This window comes from Arvicola amphibius, chromosome 8 (genome assembly GCF_903992535.2).
Source record: "Arvicola amphibius chromosome 8, mArvAmp1.2, whole genome shotgun sequence".
Classification (NCBI taxonomy): domain Eukaryota; kingdom Metazoa; phylum Chordata; class Mammalia; order Rodentia; family Cricetidae; genus Arvicola; species Arvicola amphibius.
Genome location: NC_052054.1, coordinates 102,520,505 through 102,542,116, shown reverse-complemented (window position 1 = coordinate 102,542,116; position 21,612 = coordinate 102,520,505). Strand labels below are relative to the sequence as shown.

The window sequence follows — 21,612 nt, the reverse complement described above, 5'->3', positions numbered from 1 at the left end:
AATGTTGGAGGATTTTTCTCTGGCTGAGATGAAACACAGGGCATGAATCTCATTCCGAGGTGACGATCTTGGTCCCTGATGAGAAGGGATGCTTATGGAATCTGTGTAAGGTGCCAGCGAGAAGTCACTTTTGGGATTTCTCACCCGTGAGGAGTTGACATGCTGCTGACCCCTTGTGTTATTCCTTAGCTGGCCTCATGGGGTTTGATCCCCCCTCATCTGCCCCTTGGTGCAGCAGGTTTCCTTTTGGGCCACTAGCCAACTCCCAAATCATGACACGGAGACTTCTTATTAGTTATGAATGCTTGGCCTTATTTTATGCTTGTCCCACTAACTCTTAATGACTTAACCTGATCTCGTCATCTCCGTTTTGCCTCAGGGCCTTTTACCTTCCTTTCCTTCCATAATCTTACCTTCTCTGCTTCTGCTTCTCCTGTCTGTTGTCTGGCAGCTGCCTGGCTTCTGGCTCTGGGCGTGTCCCTCTCTTTTTCCCTCATTCTCTTTGCTTTCTCTCTAGCCTAGATTTTTCCTCCTACTTATTCTCTCTGCCCACCAGCCTGCTTATCTGTTCTCCTGCCTAGCTATTGGCTGTTTAGCTTTATCAGACCAATCAGGTGCCTTAGTCAGGCAAGGTGAAACAAATGCAACACACCTTTACATAATTAAACAAATGCAGCACAAATGTGACACATCTTTATATCATTGCCAAAGGCAACAGAGACAGTTGTAACACAACTTCCCACAGTTAAAGTAATGTTCCATAGTAGAAACAAATGTAACCCATCTTTGCCTACTTAAAATAATATCCCCAACACCTTGGTGCTGGAAGCATCCTTTTTTTGGGAGTGGGGAAGCAATGATGAATTGATTGGCTTGGGGTATTGGTGGGCCAGGGCTGGTTGTTTAGGCTCTGCTTACCTTGACTTCTTATGTGCTGAACCAAACTAGTAATTCCTGCAAAGAGCTTCTTTGGGTGGGGAGTGAGGGGTGAGCTCTGGGAGACAGATAGGAAAGGCTGTAAGTAGTGTTTCTATAGCACATGGTGTTGTCACAGTGTGTGCCTGGGGGCAAGTGTGGTCTTGGTGGTTTTCTGTCTCCCTGTGAGTAGTGCCATCAGTCTCCAGATTCCAGGCCTCACTGGCCTTGCAGAGCTTGGGCCAAGGGTTTAATGGGTGGCATTGTCCTCTCTGCAAAGTGAGACAAACAGCTAACAGATTGTGGGTGTGAGGTGAAGACGCCAGGGGAAGAAAGTTGAGTGCCTGCTGTCCCATCACCGAGGCACAGAGGAGCTGACTGAGAGGTAGCTGCTGTGTTGGTACCAGGGCTTTGGTAAGGCGGTTCCTTCATTTGTAGGTCAGCATCCCTGTGAGGGCTTGTTTGGGTAAACATTGCAACTTCCCAAAGAGTATGGCATCTGCCTCCAGCGCCTGGAAGTGTTCTGTGGATTTGGGTGGCTCAGCATTAGGTCGGTTAGCCTGGTCTCTGTAAGGCATTTTAGCTTCAAGGTCGTGCACTTTCTTTGATGGGTTTTTGGAATGAGTGATTTATCTACATGCACGCGCGTGTGCGTACACACACACACACACACACACACATCCATCTGTAAATTATTTAGTTTGATCCTAATATATGCCCACTGCGTGTTATTTTGTTACCTCTCAGGGATGAATTGTCTTGTTTTTTTCTGTTCATGTCACAGGGCTACCAATAGTACTTCTTCAAAGCAGTAGGGGAGTCAGGGAAGTGCTGTCCAGCCTCTTCCTAGCTGTCAGGGCATTTGGTTCCATGTCCGGGATCCCTGGGTGAGCTACCAGCTGCAGTTTTGATTCTTCCCCAGCACGTGAGCAGCAGTGGGAAACAAGCACCTGCTCCAGGGAGCGATGCTGGGGGCCTTTTCCCTGCAAGTGCCCTTTGCTTAATTCCATCTTCCTCCTAGGAGTCAGACAGGTGTGTTTGAGATGTGCAAGTCTCTGCCACTAAAAGCTTGGGGGTGTGTGCCAGCTGCAGAAGTCACCCCCTCCCCGAAGTTCTGGGTCCTGCCTTTGTGGCTTCTGCCCTTTGTGGGGAGCGATGACGATGGAGCCAGCCTTGGGCCTGTTTCATCCGAGGCAGCTTTTCAACATGTGCGGGTGTGCATGTGAGCTGGGGTGGGGGGGCGGGCTGAGTTCAAGAAAACGAAGTACTGCGTCAGTACGCAGGTTTATTGAAGAGGGTGTGGAGGTCAACTGGGTCTGACCCTCGTTATGTCAGCCACTACTAAATGAAGTTAGAACTTTAGAACTTTCGCTCCGTCACCCCTCTCCCCCCCATCGAGGTGCAGGAGGAATTGATCTTAGGATCTTATTTGGGATGTGAGAAAACACATGAAATGAAGTCCTTGTTCTCTGTACCTCCCACTCTCTGTTCTGCACCGCAGGTTGTAAGGGGTGGTGAGGTGGCAAAAGGTTTCCTCAAAGACCCTGGGGCCGAAGGGGCCGCACAAGGCGGGCATTGCCTCTGAGCCGAGCCTTTCACGGTTTTCGCTATTCCGGCACTTACTTTCATTTCCTAGAGAAAAGCCTTCCTGCCGCCTTGAGCAAAACTTGTATTTTCATGCCTAATAAGTGACACACAATGGGCTTGGGAAGTCTCTGCATATCTACTTTCCAGAACCTTCTGGTGGTGGGAGGCATGCCGTGCTAAACCCCTCAGCTAGCCTGGCCTTCGAGGCCCTGTGTAGTTTGGTCACAGAAACCTTTCCATTTTATCCTGCAGGAGAGGATGTGGCCATCTTTGCTTCCACCTCTGTCACTCCCTGGTCCCTGAGTGTGCCTTGCTTTGAAAGGCTGGCCTCTGCAGGTTGTTTAATGTTTCTCTGGCTCTTGATAGTTTACCTCCAATCATAATAATCTCTGTCTCCCTTAGTCACTGTCCTAATAGTCATTGAAGGGCAGGGCGAGGTTAGCATTCTCCACACAAGGTATTTGCTTTCATCTCTTTTGTGGGGAGGTTGGGTGTCTGCCTTGTTTGCGGTCCTCATGGCTAAGTAAGCATCCACTCAGACTGCATCCGTGTGTTGTACACAGATGTGTATGTGTGGTGTGTAGTCCTCTGCATTGGGATTGTGGAAGCTCCCTACTTTTCCTGCCCTGGGAAGGCTGTGGTGTTGGTGCTGGAGCCTGCAGTGAGAGAGATCTGGACCTTCCTTGGAGTTTCCCACAAGGTGTCCTTACGCCATGGTTTCCAAGTTCAAGTGCCATGTTTGCTAGGTTATAGTGACTACCTATATCTCACCTGTCCTCCTGCCTTCCAGCTCCACAGACTGACAGGTCACTGAGCCTGTGTGGCAGGCAGGTAGGAGACATAATATTCCTTTGTCTGCCCACCTGTCCATGGGCCTTTTTAGTCATTCTTTCCCTACTGAGCAGCTGTCATGAGGGATGCTTGATTAGAACTCTTCAATGACCGTCAAGAACAGCCATATCCCACCATGCATGGTTGGGGCTCCCAGGCAGAAGGTTTAATGAAATACAAGGGTTTACCACCAGGAAAGGACTCAGGAACTCAGGGACGCCACATGGCCCATGGCCAGGTGATGTGGAGCCTCAGGTACATTGAGACATGGAAGGTGGAATGGATCCTGGTGGGTGGAGTCAGGGGCAGCATCATGGTCACTCCATGCTGCAGCCCGGTTTCTTCTGCCCTGGTCGTATGTGAAATGGGCACTCTCAGGGCCTTGCAGCTCCCGTGAGAGGGTCACTGTGCTTCTCTTATTCTTACTAGTGCTCATGTCACTGAGCCTGTGGGAGCCTTCCCTCGCAGCACTGGACTCCGGATTCAGCCAGTCATCTTGGCGATCTGCCAGCTGTGTGCCATGGGGCTTCTGGGGCTGAAGTAGCTGGGGGACTCAGTGCAGTCACCGGTGTTTTTGTTTTGGTTTCCTCTCCTGTGCGTTGTTTATTAGCGTACTGTTAAGTCAGCTCATCCACATGGAGGATTTTGTGCTTCTGTCATCAGAAAAAAAAATGGGCACAATTTCCCTCAAATAGCAGACTTGCAGCCTTTTTCTAACAGCGCGCCCCAGCCACACGGAGTGGTGACCTGGTGGCTGTAACTCAGTTTCTGCAGCTGCGACTATGTCTGGTGCGTCTGTAACCGCTGACCACTCAGTCTGTGCTCTGTGTTTGTCTTTGTTTTTTCTCGGGTGCAGAGATTCCTTACACAATCCAAATCAGAGTTGTAGTTCAGTTGGTAAAGAACACAGAGCTGTGCATTAGGCCCTGGTTCAGACCCTAGCGTGGTGTAAACTGGATGTGGCGGTGTGTACGGTGATCTCAGCACTACTTAGCGCCTTGGAGGCCACTTTGTCTTTCAGGAGAATCTGTATTTAAAACAATAACAAAATCTAATCTGTATTGTGATGTGGGGAATTCAGTAAGGGTTTGGACATGTTTATGGCTCTACAGATCTTGTGTGTGTGTGTGTGTGTGTGTGTGTGTGTGTGTGTGTGTGTGTAATCTGAGTTTCCCTGAGCAGGGCAAGAGTGGTTTGTAACGGAAGCATGCTGTGTCTGTGTGAGGGAGGAGTGGCTTTGTTCCCTGAGAGGTCCTGTTCCACCAGATACACCGTCAGAATGTGTTTTCTCTCCCTGGCTCTGGAGGAGCCTCCCCATTCAGGGGTGATTGTGTGTGTCTGTGCACATCCTCACACAGAGGTGGGAGGGTGGTCCCTGAGCCCAGGGCTGCACTCTTGGCTGTCCCTGTTGTGGAGGCTGTGGAGCAAGTGATGAGTGGTCCTTCCTGCTGAGGGAGCTCCCTGCTCTCCTTCCTGCTGAGGGAGCTCCCTGCTCTCCTTCCTGCTGAGGGAGCTCCCTGCTTTCCTTCTTGCAGGCCTAACTATCTTTGCTTATCTAAGGATCCCCCTTCCTCCCTCCCTCTTTCCCTCTTTCCCTCCCAAGCATAGTTCCCTCTTTTTGATGGGGCCTCTTTCTTAGGGACCTTTTTGAAGTGAAGTTTAAGACATTTAGTGTACTGTACAAGATTTAACGAAGCCCCAGTGTGGTAGTCAGGTCACCTACAGGAGATAAAAACACCAGAGGAAAGATACTTTTGAAATTTTCTGTTTTTTACAGCATTTTAAAAACTTTTTAAAATTTTGTATTAGTGGGAAATGGTTATTACTTTATTGCAGCTTTTGAAAACTGCTTTTTCTTTTTCTTTTTTCCCCCCAGTGGGAGCAGAGAGAAAAGCCTGGTTATGTCTGATTGGCAGCTTTTTAGAGTGATGAGGGTTTCATGTTACACTGTGTGCTGTGGAGCACCTGTGTTCCTGCACACACGCTTTCAGATGGAGCAGGGAAACAGAGATCTGGCGGCGGCTACTGTTTCTCAATTTAGACGGTGGTCCTGATTGTTTCTGGAAACCTCCATGCAGCCTCGGGGCTGCTGATGTGCCAGCACTCCCCTGTGAACAATATTGTATTCAAACGCTGTTAGGAAGAGATGTGTTATAGGAATATCACCTTTTCTGGTAGGACTTTCTGGAACCCATTGGATTATCTCTGCTTCAGACAGCATTTGTGGTCAGCACCGCAAAAATTATACACAAGAAAAGGCAAGATTGGGGATGCAGCTCAGTGGTGGCAGGTAGATGACCTCCTGGGAGTTTCTGATTTAACAGCCCAGCCCAGCTTGAGGGCTGGGTGTCTGACTGACTGGACTTGTCTCTGCTCAGGGTCACCTGAGCTCCTGTCGCCAACCTCTAGACATGAAAGTTTTGTCCTCTTTGAGATGCCATGCTGCATGCTTTCTTGACCCTTCCAGTGTCCCAAGTACCTCCTGTCAATGGAATTGGTGTTCCCCCTTCCCACAGGTCACTTACTACCTCTTGCCTCTCTACTCATCTGTTGGTGTACCTGGTTTGCCTAGTTCTGTAAGCTTTACACCAGAGCAATTCAATTGGTTGTTTAATTTTTTTTTTTTGGCTAAATATGACTTTGGGTTATGTGGTTATGTACCTGTACTTTTCATTTTCACTGCTGTATAACATTTCATGTTAGAAGTCCACAGTACAAACTCCGATGTGGTTCTGCCTTATTTTTAATGGCTGCATGAATGGTGATGATGACAATGATAATGATGACAATGATGATGATGATGACAATGATGGTGACGATGACAATGATGATGACAATGATAATGATGATGATGACAATGATGATGATGACAATGATGATGACGATGACAATGATGATGACGATGACAATGACGATGACGATGACGATGACAATGATGATGACGATGACAATGATGATGACGATGACGATGACAATGACAATGATGATGACGATGACAATGATGATGATGACAATGATGATGATGATGACGATGATGGTGATAATGATGATGATGATGATGACAATGATGATGATGATGACAATGGTGATGATGACAATGGTGATGATGATGACAATGATGATGATGATGACAATGATGATGATGACGATGATGATGATGATGATGATGACGATGATGATGACAATGATGATGACAATGATGATAATTGATGATGATGACGCTGATGATGATGATGATGACAATGATGATGATGATGGTGATGACAATGATTATGGTGATGTCAGTGATGTTAATGTTGGACCAGAGGTTAATTTTAAAAGGAGGGCCTAACCTGATGAATGAGGACTTGATCCTTTTTGTGGAAACAGGGTACCGCAGTTTGGGCCAGGACTGTAGACGTGTTTTCTGTTCTCTTTCATTCGTAATATTGGAATTCAGAGCAGAGTGTAGGGAGCAAAATGCAGTTCGTGCAGTGGGGACCCCATGGGACTACTTGTCAGAGCAGGTGTTATTTAAAGTTTCGAGGGTGCAGGGCTTAGGGACTTGGCTTTGGCCTTCAGAGAGCCCTTCCTGTAGACAAGTGAAGCAGAGTCTCTAGATGGAAGGAAGTGTTGGTGGGCTGTCTACCTGCGGCTTCAGGCTGTTCTGTATGCAGCAGATCTGAGGAACCTATCAGCTCTCAGCCTCTAGTGCTCCAAAGGAAAGCTTGTGTTCTTTCTGCTAGTGCTCATCAAACAGTACCAGGAAACCTCTAGCCTTGAGTGGAACTCCTTCAAAACCACCTGATAATAATGTATGTTTGATACATACATTCAGAGTTCAAAAAATGCTTATAAACCATGTACCTAGCATTTGAAATCATTTAAAAATATGCTACTGAGAGGATTTTTCATATGATCTTTTAAAAAGAATTATTGTGTGTATGTGTGTGTCTGTCTGTGCACGTGTGCACATGTGTACATGTGTGTGAGGTTAGAGGTCAGTCCCATGTGCTGGTCCTCAGCTTTACCTTGTTTTGACTCTTTGTCTCTCATTTGCTGCCGTGTTGTGTACTCCAGGCTAGCTGGCCCTTTAGCTGCTGGGCATTCTCCTGCCTCTGCCTCTCACCTTGCAGCAGGAACTCTGGGAGTATAAACACTCACTACCCTCCTTGGGTTCTGTGGGCTTGAACTCAGGTCCTCATGTTGCACGGCGAGATCTTTTACCCACCCAGTCATTGTTACATTCTTATTTTCTGTCCATTTGTGAAATAGTTGTGTTTCCTGGACTGTAAACATCTCTCAATTCTTACAGTCGCCATGACCTTCAACTTCACTGCAGACTGGAGTTATCTCCTAATGCAGATGGGGCATTAGTCCAGTCTTACTTTCTCTCCTGCACCCCCACCCCCACCTGCTCTCCTAACAGTGGCCTCAGTGTCTCTTAAAAGAGACACCCAATCCCACTTTTACCTGTGCTATCCTGGCTATCAGATTTCAGTGGCAATTTTGTCTGTGGTTTCAGGACTTGGGGCACTCCCACTGAGTTCTTGCCATTGGCTGTCATTTCCTGTTCAGGAGTGCTGAGACCTGTTGGGCCAGTTGAGCCACAGTAGGTCCTGAACATTGTGTGGTCCTGCAAGAAATACCCATGGCTAAAATGCAGCCAGCCATTTCTCATAATAAAAGACCCCAGTGGGTTCACTTCTCTTGTGGGGCATGCTGTGATGGAGAAGGGTGAACTCAGGCCAGCTATTGACAGTTCTCCCACTCACATATCTTAACCCGAAGACAGGATGTGTGAGCATCCAGGTGAGGGGTGTGGCCCTGCCTGGCCACATGGGGTGGCCAGGGCTCTCCCTGGCCTATAGCTTTGCTGCAGGCTCTGCTAGCAAAGAGGGATGGCGAGCCAGCCTATGAGTGAGCTGCTGTGTCAGCTCTGCCACTTCAGTTTCTGCCATGCCATTCGGGTCTGTTGGAAGGTCCTGCTGTTGCCTCTGCATTCTTATAGGGGACGGTGGTGTGGAGGAAGGGCCACACCAAGACTGCCGTGGTCCTGGGAGATGGACTTTTGGTGTCCAGTGGTTGCATGCACTCTCTAGATGCATAGAGAGACTAGAGAGTTGCACCCTAAGGTAACATACCTGCATCTAGCCTCAATCTAATGAATGTATCTGTTGTCCAGGACACCCTCAGGTTCCACATCGGGTTGGGCCTGATCTGTCTCTATCCTAACCCTCTAGTGCTGACTGCCAAGTCACTCACACCTTTATTCGGTCCAGCATGCTTGAATGCCAAGGGGTTGAGTGACAGACATTTGGGTGAAGCTCAACACGAAGACTCTTAGATGTTGAAGTGACACTCTTGTGTGTGAAAGGGTCACTCGCCTTTCTGAGTGACCAGAAATCTCGGGTGTTGTAGTTTCCCCGGAGGATGATCTGCTCTTCCCAGGCTGTCGAAGCTGGGTGGAGACTGCAGCATGGATGGAGTGGAACCTCCAAGTGTAGGCTGCGTGCTGTGCGCACTGTGTCTGTGATAGCCCGAGTCCCACCAATGGCAGCCTTTCTTCCCTGTGCAGTGTCTGTTTAGTTAGTGGGCCAGGTAGAAGGACAGGATACTTTTGTGGTGTGTGTGGGGTGGTCCTGACAGTTGCTCCTGACTGAACCAGAGGTTGGGAATAATGTTCTAACTGATTTGGAGTCATTGAGTCGGAGCCAACTTGGCCAGCCCGTGAACCCCTCCCTCTGTTTACTTTGTGCACCCAGGCTTGTTCACATCTGGTCTGTGTGCACTGGGCCTTCGGTGTGTCCTGTACCCGGTGGAGCCGGACATGGTTTCTGGACTACCTCCTCTCATTATAGATGCCCTGAACCTGAGGTTCTCTTTGTAGCCAGGAGTTCTCCTTGCAGGCTCTCCTTGGCCAAGCTGTTGGACTTGAATTTCCAGTCCACCTAAGGGGAGAATCTGTCTCTCTGCTGGAATGTGGGTCCCAGAGAGGCAGTTGGTCTCTGATCTCAGGTTTCAGAACTGCTTTGCTTCTGGTTACTTCTGGTTATAGTGTCCCCATGGGCAGAAGTTTTTAATGATAACTGTAAGTTTGGCTAAGTTAAGTAGTGGTGTAAGGAGCCAAGCAGGCCCTTTGACATGCATGCATTATGCCCGTGCAGTTCACATAGCCCCCCCCCCATCTCTATATGGACCGCTTCACAGCTTAGCATGTCATCCGTGCACAGGGAACATGCCAGTCTTCTCTGTGTTGCTTCAGTCTTAGTCTGTGCTACCATAGTGATCATAGTCAGCTCATTGTCTAAACCTATCTTTTCTTACCCTGTGACTGCCCGCCCGTTGGAGGTTTAGATGGCAATCTGTTGGGTGGAAACGTGACCCATGCACATGTGCAATGGGCACTCCCAGAACCACTCAGCGGGCATCGGGCTCAGAAGGCTCTTAACAGTACTGGTGTGGGTTAAAATGATTTTAACTTATCTCTTTATTATATTGAAATAGTGCAGTCAGGGGCGGGGGAGATGGCTCATTGGGCAAGCATGAGGTCTGCGAGCAGGAGGTCCTGAGTTTGAACCCCTGGCTCCCAAGAAAAAGCTGGACATCACCGCATGAGCCTTTGACCCCAATGTTGGGATGTGGAGACAGGTGGATCTTCAATCATCCTCGCAGAAATGGTGAGCTTCTGGTAAAGTGAGAGACCGTGTCTCTAGGCAGTGTGGAGAGAGCAGTGGAGGAACATAATGGATGTCCTGTTCTGCTCCAGATGTGTACACAGGGGCCCACGCGTACACCATGTAGTACACACACAGACACACAGACGCACACACAGACACACACAGACACACACACACACACACACACACACACACACACACACACGGCACACGCTTGCGGAGGGAGGGAGAAAGAGAGAGCGAGAGCGAGCATCTTTATTCATTCATACAGTCTGGCCCCATCTATGCATCCATTCTGCTCTTAGTGAGGTCCTTCTGGCCAGTATGGGAAGTCTCAGCTGTAGTCCCTTAGGGCACAGCTGGACTCTAGGAGATGAGCTTGCCTGGGCCTTTAGGCACTACAAGAAGGGGAGCAGATGAATTGTGATGGGGTTTCCTCTACCACTGCCCCATTTAGACAGGCTTTATCAGTTCTTGAAGCCAATTGCTTCCTGAGGCTGCTGGACATGTTTCTCTAGAGTTGTGCCATTACTAGTGGTAGCATTTTTCTTTTGGTTTTTACCTCTGACCCCAAGTCTGGAAATGGGTGCTCTAGTGCTCCCTTTAGACTCTGTCTTAGGGTTTCTATTGCTGCGACGAAACACCATGACCAAAAAGCAAGTAGGGGAGGGAAGGGTTTATTAGGTCGACACTTCAGCATTGCTGTTCATCACTGAAGGAAGTCAGGACAGGAACTCAAACAGGGCAGGATTTCGGAGGCAGGAACTGGTGCAGAGGCCACAGAGGGTTGCTGCTTACTGGCTTGCTTAGCTTGCTTTATTATAGAGCCCAGGACAACAAGCCCAGGGATGCCATCACCCACCATGGACTGGGCACTCCCCCTTTGATCCTTAAATGAGAGAATACTTTATAGCTGGATGTCATGGAGGCATTTCCTCACCTGAGTCTCTTTCCTCTGCTGACTCTAGCTTGTGTCACGTTGATACACAAAACCAGGCAGCCAGACACCATCCACATCTACCTGTGACACTTCAGTCTTGCTCTGTGGGTGTGCCCCATCACAGACACCATCCACATCTACCTGTGACACTCCAGTCTTGTCCTGTGGGTGTGCCCCATCACAGACAGAGCTGTACTTAGCTTGGGCTCTTTTGGTCTTGAAAGGCCCTGACTGCCTTTTAATATACATTGATTTATCAGCAAAATATCTGAGCTCCAGTTGGGGCTTAATGGATGATTAGCTGCCAAAGCAAGAAGTGGGGGAGGGTACTGTCACAGCAGGGCAAGCAGGACCTAGAGGGCAGGGCTGACCATAGATGCTCATCTCCGTAGCCAGCCTGCATTCTTGGGTGGGTGAGGGAGGTCAGAATGTCCCAGACATCTCTGGTAGTGTGTGACTGGCCTCAGGATGTGCATACATGTATCCATGTTTGATTTTTTATGGGGAGAGGAAGATATCTGGAAAAGCTGGGGCAGGGATAATGAGCAATTGGCAAGAAACAATGCTTTTTACCTGCAGTCCCTGCTCACAGGTCCTCAAGTCCCCTCTGTCCTCCTTATTGATCTGCTCAAGGTGATTGGCCAAGTGTCCCTCCTTCCTCAAGATGTATGTTGACATCTGAATTGTTTCCCTACCTCCCATAGCTCTAGAAAACATGCCTGGGCCCCTCTCAGCTTCCCCATCCTGGGTGTCTGAACATATCCGTAAAATGATGCGGGAAGCCGGTCACATTATTCCAGTGTTTTTGATAAGCCATCCTAGTACATTGAACAGAGGCCCATGAGGCAGCAGGCTGAGGGAGGTCAGCTTTTCAAGCCTGCACAAGCGAAGCCTGCTGTTGCCATATAGATGTATTAACACAGAGGTGAGGAATCCCCGATTGGAGGAGCAGGCTTTAAATGTTTCCCCTACTCACTCCCCACTCCCTGTCTTTGTGTCTGTGTATCTCGGTCACTCTGCATGGGGCTTGCTCAGAGTTCTGTCACAGTGTGGGGAATGGGACTTCCACATCATCATAACTAGTGCTGGAGGCAGAGTGGTGAGCGAGGCAGTTTATCTTCTGAGATCAGGTGCCAGTCTATAAAAAAAAAAAAAATGGCAGTCCAGTGAATAGGCGAGAAGTCGTCTTTCTTACATCCCTCATCCCAGGTCACTTCCTCCTCTTTGCCATTGGCTGGGTTTGGAGGGAGGTACATACAGTCTTTCCTATTCATCACCTATGTTGTATTATCTTACTTCCCCTTCAGTGCATATACTGAGTCAGGGAGCCTGCTGCCTGCGTAAAGAAAAGTTTGGTTTGAATGAAGGGTAGCCAAAGACCCAGACGAGCAGGTAGTAGTTACGGGGCCGGCGGGCCCTGTGCCTCCTGCTTATCTGAAGCCCCAGCACTTATGTCCTTTAGTGCTGGCAATACCTCATCATGTTTTGTTTTTCTCACGGTGGTGGCCATTGCACGCTATGTCGTAGGACATCTGTTTTGCCCAGGAATTATAGACACCCCAGGTGAGTCACTTACATTCTCATGTTGCAGAGTGGAGCCAGGTTCTCAAGGGCAGGCAAGCTTACAGTGGAGCTGACAGGCAGATGCTGGGGTCTCTGAGCATTCAGTGGTGGAGAGCGCAGGCAGATTCCACGACCATCTGTGTTTCTATGAGGACAGGACGAGTGCTCGGAAGCTCCGATGGCTCCAGAAACAGCCAAGGGCTGTCCTTCGGGTACAAAGTGCACAGCCCACCAGTTCCCCTCTGTGGAATAGTACCCACAGGTGACATCCAGTCCTAGGCCTCCTGCTTCGGTGCTGTGAGAAGTGGTACAACCCACCACGGCGGGCCAGCTCCCTCTCTCCTTCTTCCCTTAGTGTTTTTTGAGCTCTGTGTGCTTCAGCAACTTTCAGAAGCACTGGCTCTGTCATGACCCTGGCCCTGCTCTGGGATGTGGATGCCCTGAATGAGGCTCCTCTGTTAGGCTGATGTGTGGCGGAGAGTTTGCACATGGACATGAAGGTGTGCCCAGATGGCTAGAGAATTACGGGTGTGTTTGATACAGAGGAGTCCTCGAGGGAGGGAGCAGCAGAGTGTAGTCTGGGGTTCTTGTTCTTAGAACTGGGCTCTGCCCTTTAGTTACCTATTGTCTGTGGCTCTGGTCTGCAGTACATTTGGCCCTTTGTAGACAGACTGCCCGAGTGACTGCCTTGGGACACCTGCCCTGCTCTGAGTTAGGCGGTCTTGGGGCACTGGGAGTGCGGACAGTGACTGAGACTCTGTGGCTTCCCTTTTGGGGTAGAGTTTTTTGGAAATGGCGTAGACCATGTGTGTAAAGAGCTTGTACTAGAAGAGGTTGGCTTAGGTGGTTGATAGTGCCAAGGTGGGAGGTGGTTGGGAGGAGCCCTGTACGAAACTGGTGTCCTACCTGTCTCCCAGAGGGTAGAGTATAGGTCCCTGGAGCATATCTCTTTGTTAGTGCCGCGCACTGCGCCCCCGTGTCTGTGTTCAGTGCGCTGGCACCCAGTTCGCGAGATTCGGGCAAGAGGCAGGAGGTTAAAATACACAAACACATATAGACAGAGAGACAGAGACACGGGTCATCCTTGAATTCCGCAAGAATGCCCCCTTTATTGTGTTCAGGGGCAGATTATATAGAGATAGCCACGCCCCAGCCAAACCCACCAGAAACCACTCTCCTGCCATCAGGAACTCCTGAAGGTCTCGTGCTCAGAGCAGCTGTAGGCACTCAGATCAGGGGATTACAAGAAATTCAGGATCTGGGGTCTCACTGCTCCCAACAGTTAGGAGGAGGGCACTAATTGAGGTTCAGAGGAAATGGGGTGTTCATCAGACAGTGTGGCCAGCCCCTGTTCTTAGATACAGACCTGACCTAGCTAGAAGGTGTGTCGCTGGGGAACTGCATTGCTGGCTAATCTTCTACAAACCTGAGGGTAGCTGCTGTTCACTGTGAGTGCCTTCTTTTTCTCTGTGTATATCTTTTTGTGCCTCTCTCTGTGTCTCTGACGCTCTGTCTCTCCAGTTCTCTGTCTCTGTCTCTCTTTTTTTTAATTAAAAGAAGTAAAGCCCCATGCCGTGCTGTGTGCCTCTTAGCACTTGGCGGGTCACACTCACCATTTTAATATTCCTGCCCACGAGGCTGTTCTGTGACTGTTTTTACTGAGCCCCATTCTTTGTATATGGTCGCGGCACTTCCCTTTTTCATTTTTAAAGTTATTAGCTGAGAATGGCAGTACTGAACTGGGAATGACGGTCCATGCCTGTATTCCTAGCATGTGGGAAGCCAAGACTGGATTACTGTGAGACTAGCCAGGCCTTCACTGTGAGACACATCTGCAGGTAGCATCAGCCCATCTTTGAGGATCGGTTGAGACTTGTGCTAAGGTCTTCTGCTCATAGTAGTGGCCTGCTGCACGGGCGCTGATGCTGGACTCAACATCTCCACCACTGCCAGTATGTTTGTGTCCCCTGTCCTGTTGCTTGACATTTTTGTTTCATTTATTTCTTAGATGTGTGCATGTGCCATGGTACAGATGTGAGGTCAGAGGACATCCAGAGGTAGTCAGTTCTTTCCTTCTTCCATGTAGGACCTAGGATTGTGGCGAACACTTTAATCTTCTGAGCCATTTTTGCCAGCCTTGGTTGACATTCGGAAACCTTGGCCTCTCCATATGAGTCTCGTCATTGGTGGCACCAGTGAGCAGTTTCCATTCAGAGCCCCAGTAGGATCACTGAGACCCTCCAGGGCTTGGATTTCGTTGGACCCAGGGCAAGGATCCCTCAGGGAGAGGAGCCATGTAGGATGGCCATGAGCTCAGATCAGCTCCCTGCTCGGCAACTGAGGTCACATTTCCTTCAGTTAGCCTTGGCTTGGTCCATCAGCACCTTTCTTAGGCTCCACTTTGTTCCATTTGGCCTGAGGTCAGCTCTCCTGGGTGGACAGAGGCTCTTACCTGGATGTAATGTTCAAGGGGAACTGCTGTGGCAAATACCAGGTGGCTGCAGGGGACTTGCTGACGCGCCTGCCAAGGGAAGCTAGCCATCTTCACACGTGAGAGGTGTATTGAAGGCAGGGAGTCATGGGACAGTACATTAATTTGTGGGCAATTAGGAACGTGCTCTCAAGCGTTGTGTTTTAATTAGTGCCGTGCTTAGGCTGGGCAGCACGGGCTGCTCAGCTGCTCTGCCTGCTTATTCAGGATGTTTATGTAGGAAATTTGCAGGAGTTGGCGGAATGACATTTACAGTGCGACCGGTCTGTCTCTGTATCATATAATGTCTGAGCTCTTGATTGCAGCTATGGGGTGGGTCCAGGCACCATCCCCTGGGCATTCTGGGCACACTTGGAGTATTCCTGAGAAGGAAAGGAGACATCACAGCCACCCAAGCTGCCATGTTACAGCTCTTTAGCTAGGTTCTCTTCCACTGTCTTGCCACTGTCCAGGTTCTGTTCGGCCATTCTCTAGAGAGAAAAAGAAGTATGTCTTATAGGAGCCCTGCAGTTGGAAGTTGCAGGTACCCCAATGAGCCTTGGTGTGTTTGGGATTGTGTTTTGGAATTTGCTGTAAATTGCCTTTTCTTTGGCCAATAAAATTTCACTGCTTAGATAGGCGGTGGCGCACGCCTTTAAATCCCAGCACTCAGGAGGCAGAGGCAGGTGGAGCTCTGTGAGTCTGAGGCCAGCCTGGTCTACAGACTGAGTTCATGAAGACTAGCGCTACATAGAGAAACCCTGTCTCAAAAAACAAACAGCAAAAAAGTTGGCTTCTCAGCTATCTGGGCCTGGGCCTAGGGAGCCATGGTCAGGTATGATGCTGTAGAGCAGGCAGGGCTCTGAAGGTGGGGATGGTATCGTCCATGGCTAGCACCATAGCACCCGACAGAGTTTGTGCTAGGTTTTGTTCCACAAATGGAGGCATCCTCAGGGACCTAGGCTCATGAGAAGGTATTTTTTCTTAAAGGAGTCAGCTGCTTGTTTCTATGCAGAAAGCCTGCTGCCTACCTCCTAGTCCCCTGACACTGCTCACAGTGGGCTCCATTTTGAGTGTCTAAATAAAGACCACCAGCAGCCTGGGCTCTGCAGGTAGACACGGATAGCAAGCTCAGGTGGAGTGGGTGGAGCCCAGAAATGGCACACCCAGGGCTGGACCTCATGGGAGAGTTTACTAGTGCAAGCGACGAACACAGATGCAGTGTGCCCTGTCTACCAAATATCCAAGCGATCACCAGAGAATCCTATGTGGATCCTGGCTCTGTAGGAGTTGTGTGGTCCTGAGTTACAGAGGAGGTAGATGTGAATCACAGTCATGGACTTCTGTCTTGACTTGTTCTGTGACCCCCCTCCCACAGTGAAGCCATGATTGGGTTAATCACCATTTCTGTGTCACTGGAATAAGATGCATACTACTTATCTAGGCAGCTTGCTACTTGGCTGATTTGGGAAGATCACCCGATCAATTGGTTGGTTGCATTGTGGAGGACGCCTACTCTGTGCCATCTATACAGCGAGGCAAAGTAACACCCTGCTGCAAACCAGAACCTCGTCATTGATGTACCGGTTGCTATCATTGATATGTCTGTCTGTGGGCTGATGGCATTTACTCATCATAGGAACTATGAGGGAGGATGCGCTGCAGGAGGAGAGCTCTGAGTGATGATGCAAGGATACTGTGCAGGAGAGCACTGGGGGATGGGAGGATACTGTGTAATAGAGCACTGGGGGATGGGAGGATACTGTGCAGGAGAACACTGGGGGGTGGGAGGATACTGTGTAATAGAGCACTGGGGGATGGGAGGATACTGTGTAATAGAGCACTGGGGGATGGGAGGATACTGTGTAATAGAGCACTGGGGGATGGGAGGATACTGTGTAATAGAGCACTGGGGGATGGGAGGATACTGTGCAGGAGAACACTGGGGAATGGGAGGATACTGTGCAGGAGAACACTGGGGGGTGGGAGGATACTGTGTAGGAGAACACTGGGGGATGGGAGGATACTGTGCAGGAGAACACTGGGGGGTGGGAGGATACTGTGCAGGAGAGCACTGGGGGATGGGAGGATACTGTGTAGGAGAACATTGGCGGATGGGAGGATACTGTGTAATAGAGCACTGGGGGATGGGAGGATACTGTGCAGGAGAACACTGGGGGGTGGGAGGATACTGTGCAGGAGAACACTGGGGGGTGGGAGGATTCTGTGCAGGAGAGCCTTGGGGGATGCAAAGATGTTATGCATGAGGAGAGCACTGGACAGTGAGGAGAGAATCTGAAGCTTTCTCAAAGTCTCTCTGAGGAGATGCAGATGTGTCAAGACCCAAGGGGAGAAGGAAGGCGTGCTTGGAGATGCTGTGAACTTACCCATTGCTTGCAGCTGCCTGCTGGTGAGCCTGGTTGACCACTGGGTCTCCTCCAATGAGACTACTGATGAGATGTCAGGTCCTGATCCGGTAGCAGGCCTATGGTAATTCTGGTCACTCTGTCCTTGGTCCATATCTGCCCTCTGTGTTCTTGGTTGAAGCTGTTGCTTCAGTAGCTACAGAAAAGAGGAAAATTGACCTCAGGACATAAGCCAAGTTCATCCTGCCTCCTCACCACCCTCACCCAGGCCTCTCAGGATGAGGTGTGACATTCTGGCCCGTGCTACACATGGCTTGTGAGGAACCGGTGACTCAAACCAGAAAGTTTGGAGTGAGGCCAGTGGTGTCATCTATGGCCTTGCCCTGCTCAACCAGGAACATAGGCCAGGATGGCTGCCTGGGGGGAGCAGCCTGCCTAGCTTGGTAGGAGCTCATCCTGATTCACTTGCTTGTCTGCCTCTCAATGTTAGTAAGTCATGAGCTGTACAGAGAAATCAGTAGAAGCTGATGGATGTGTGTGGCTGCAATAGCTTACCAGCTGCCACAGGAAACAGTCATCTGATTATAACCATTCTCCCTGTGTGGGGGTTAGAATGAGGACAGCCTCTGTATGCCCATGTATTCGAATGCTTTATCACAAGGCACTGTTTGAAAGGATTAGAAGGATTGAGATGTGGACTTCTTGGAGGAAGTGTGTCAACGGGGGTGGGCTCTCAAAAGCCCACTCCAGGCCCAGAGTCTCTCTCTTTCTGCCTGCAGATTAGGATGTAGTTCTTACTTATTGCTCTAGCACCATGCATGCTGCCATGCTCCCTGCCATGATGATGATGATGGACTAAACCTCTGAACTGTAAGCAAGCCCCAGTTACATGCTTTCTAAGAGTCGCCTTGATCACGGCTCTCTTCTCAACAGTAGAACAGTGACTAAGACAGCCTGCAAGGCCACAGAGCAGGCATACGAAAGTTTTTCTCTACTGTTCAGCCAATCAGTGGTATGTACCCACTGTCTTGTGGCTTTGCCCTTGTCTGCTGTGGTTACTGTGCCAGTCTGTGTGATGTGCCTTAGGGGTTTTGTTTTGACTGGATGCTTTAGCATGGTCCTTTGTTAGTCCTCACTGGAAATGTGAAGTGACTTTGTACTGAGGCTTGTGTTATTTGTTCTTGGCGGTATACTTTTCCCAGGCTAGTGAGCATCAAGTAGCCACCATGCTTGCCTGGAATCGTTTAGAGATTGGTGATGAGAATGGGAGACAGGCTTGTCTTCCCAGCTGGCCCTGTGACTCAGAGTTAGCAGCCTGTGCCTGGGGGGACCGTCTGCATAAGCAGCAGTTTTGGGTGAAGACTGGGGAGGTCTTACATGTACTGGGAAGGTAGATGCAGTTGACTGTAGTTTTAACTGGTGATGCTCACACAGCCGTTCAGGTTCCTCTTGGTGCTTCCCTGGGTCCTTGTGTACATGAGGCTTTGTGGCTCTGGACAAGTGAATTTGTTGAAATGATAAGTTTCAATTGACTTCTGGGCCATGATAGGCAGATATGCCAGGCAGGGTCCTAGCCTCATCTCATTTGTTACCTGGTGGCACAGCAGGGGGTGGGGTGGGGTTCAGAATCTTCCTGAGCTCTGTCTGGTTTGTCATTGGGAGGGTTTGCCTGACAGAGGGGTGGAGAAAAGGTGTGCTTGGCCATAGGGTATTTTGATGGCTAATCTCAGTTGCCGGTTTGACTTCATCTGAAATCAACTGGCACCCAAGCAGCTGGGCACTTGATTGGATGGGTCATTTGAGGTGGGAATACTAACCCTTAAGTCTGTGTCATGCTTTCTAGTGACAGCCCTTATAAAAGGACATGGAAGAAGGAAGTTTTTGCTGATTTTCCCTGCTTGCCCTGACGGTCATGGCAAGTTCATCCATCCAGTTGCTGAAACACTCCTTCTGTGGTGTTAGAACCCATAGACTGGAGATCAGCAGCTTCTAGGAGTCTTTTAAGATGCTAGCACCAGACTGGGATACTGAGACATCCAGTCCCACATCAGAAACAACTATGGATTCTTGGGCTTTCGGTCTGGAGACAGCCGCTGTTGCACTGTCCAGGCAGAGCATGTAAGCCACCCATTTTATCAGCTGTTTCTTTTTTTTTAAAATATTTATTTATTTATTTATTTATTTATTTATTTATTTGTTATGTATACAATATTCTATTTGTGTGTATGCCTGCAGGCCAGAAGAGGGCACCAGACCTCATTACAGATGCTTGTGAGCCACCATGTGGTTGCTGGGAATTGAACTCAGGACCTTTGGAAGAGCAGGCAATGCTCTTAACCACTGAGCCATCTCCCCAGCCCTCAGCTCTGTTTCTCTAGAGAGCCCTGACTACTGCAGGCATACTGTCGTAGTTTGTAGCACTTATGTGGGGAAGACTAAGGTTCTCAGAAGCTGGTGTTTGCCTGTGCGTGTGTGTTTGTTTGTGTATTATTTCCCCCTGTTATGACAGATTTAATTGTTACCTTTTAATGTTTACACCAATAACTGTTATCACCCCCCCACCCCCCAAAAAAAACTTTAAAAAGTTATTGAGCACATGTATGGGTGTGCCAGTGTGTGTGGAGGCTGGAGGACAGCTTTGTGGAGTCAATTGTCTCTTTGCTGGGAGCTAGGGATTAAACTCAGGTCTTCAGCCTTGCATAGCAAGTGCTTCACCCACTGGGCATTTTTTGCTGTCCCTTCCGCTTTTAAAATTAACGCCTTTCCTGTGAAAGCATTCCTGCCCTCTGCACTCTGGTCCATCTCTCTCTGCTGGGCATCTCTCTCTGCTGGTCGTTTGCTCTTGGTGCTTTCGTTTTGTCCGTTTCTCCCAGTGTCTCTCTTGCATACAGTTGGTTCTAAGAATAAAGTGTGATCAGACAAACCAAATGTTTTGCAATTTGACCTCCAGAGCCCTTGAAAATACTCTGAAGCCTTCCAGAATGTTCTCACGTCTCTGTCCACTTCCTTTCCCTCTCTCCTTTAACCCAGCTTTCCCCCTTTCCTGACTTCAGGAGCAATAAAAGGACCCCAGAGAGGCTTTCCCACTTCCTCTCACATGGACTTCCAGGAAGCCCTGTCTGTCTTTCCCATAAGATCAGTGTTCTGACAGACAGGGCTGCATCCCTCACCGAAGACTCAGCCTCAAGATGCTGGATTCAAAAGATGAAACCTCTTGCCACACCCTGGTAATTTACAGTAACATGGCCATGTTGATAGCAGCAGAGCTGAGTTTAAATTGGTTTACAAGAAACCCCAGGGTGCCTGAGTAGAAGTAGAACACACAAAGATCTGAGCCCCGTGAGGTCTGCTTTTCATAAAGAAATGTTCACGACACATTTTATTAAGGATTTTAAAAAATGTTACCAACCAAATGATAATGGGGTAATTTGGGAGTCTCGGGAAAATGTGGGAGATTGTGTAGTGAAGCGAGCACTGATGTCTTATGTGTCCTCGTGCATGCCTGTGACAAGCACAGCTTCCATGCTGGTGACGCTGTCCTTGGTGACTGATTGCTGTGGAGGGGCCTCATCAGAAGCTGTTCTGTCTGGTGTAAGGTCAGTAACACACACACACACACACACACACACAGAGAGAGAGAGGGGGGGGGAGAGAGAGGGAGAGAGAGGGAGAGAGAGGGAGAGACAAGGAGAGAGGGAGAGAGGATAGAGACCTTTGATGAAAACCTGATGCCGAGGGGTCTTGGGTCTTCATTTGGATATGAAAACTGATTAGAAAAAGCACAGTGTGAGATGGTGGACCTGTCGCCGGTCCAGAGCCTAATGATCTTTGGCCCTCTTTGTCCCAGTAGACATTTTGGCTCACCTCTGTATGTGACTTAGGTTCCTGTGAGAGTAGGCAGGTGGTTTGGGATGTACATTACTAGCTGCCACCACCTAAAGCCAAGCCTAGCATTAGACAGAATCTGAGTCTATGGTGAGATCTCCCTGCTCTGCTGTACCCACTATCTGATGTTTCCACTGCTGTTTCTAAAAGGTGTCTTGATTTATAACTTTCTTTATTCTCTTGCAAGGAACTCTTCATGAAAGGGTTACTACATTGAAACATAGTATCCAGGGCAACCTGAACTTGTGTTCCTGGGCCATGGTCGCTCTTGGTATCCAGGGCAACCCAAACCTGTGTTCCTGGGCTATGGTCACTTGTATTTGGCCTCGGAATAAATTCTTCCTCATTTGAGTTTGAGAGCTGTGGGTTTTGCTTTGTTTTGTTGTTGTTGGCAGC

The 21,612-nt window shown here is 49.2% G+C and overlaps 1 protein-coding gene and 1 non-coding gene across 2 annotated transcripts in view; one reads left to right on the top strand and one right to left on the bottom strand.

The window, feature by feature from the left end:
- Positions 1-21,612, top strand: part of Agap1 (ArfGAP with GTPase domain, ankyrin repeat and PH domain 1) — a 449,843-nt gene that overhangs the window by 33,972 nt on the left and 394,259 nt on the right.
- Positions 9,501-9,608, bottom strand: LOC119822055. The gene has a single exon (XR_005286663.1). It is a non-coding gene; the product is annotated as a U6 spliceosomal RNA (small nuclear RNA).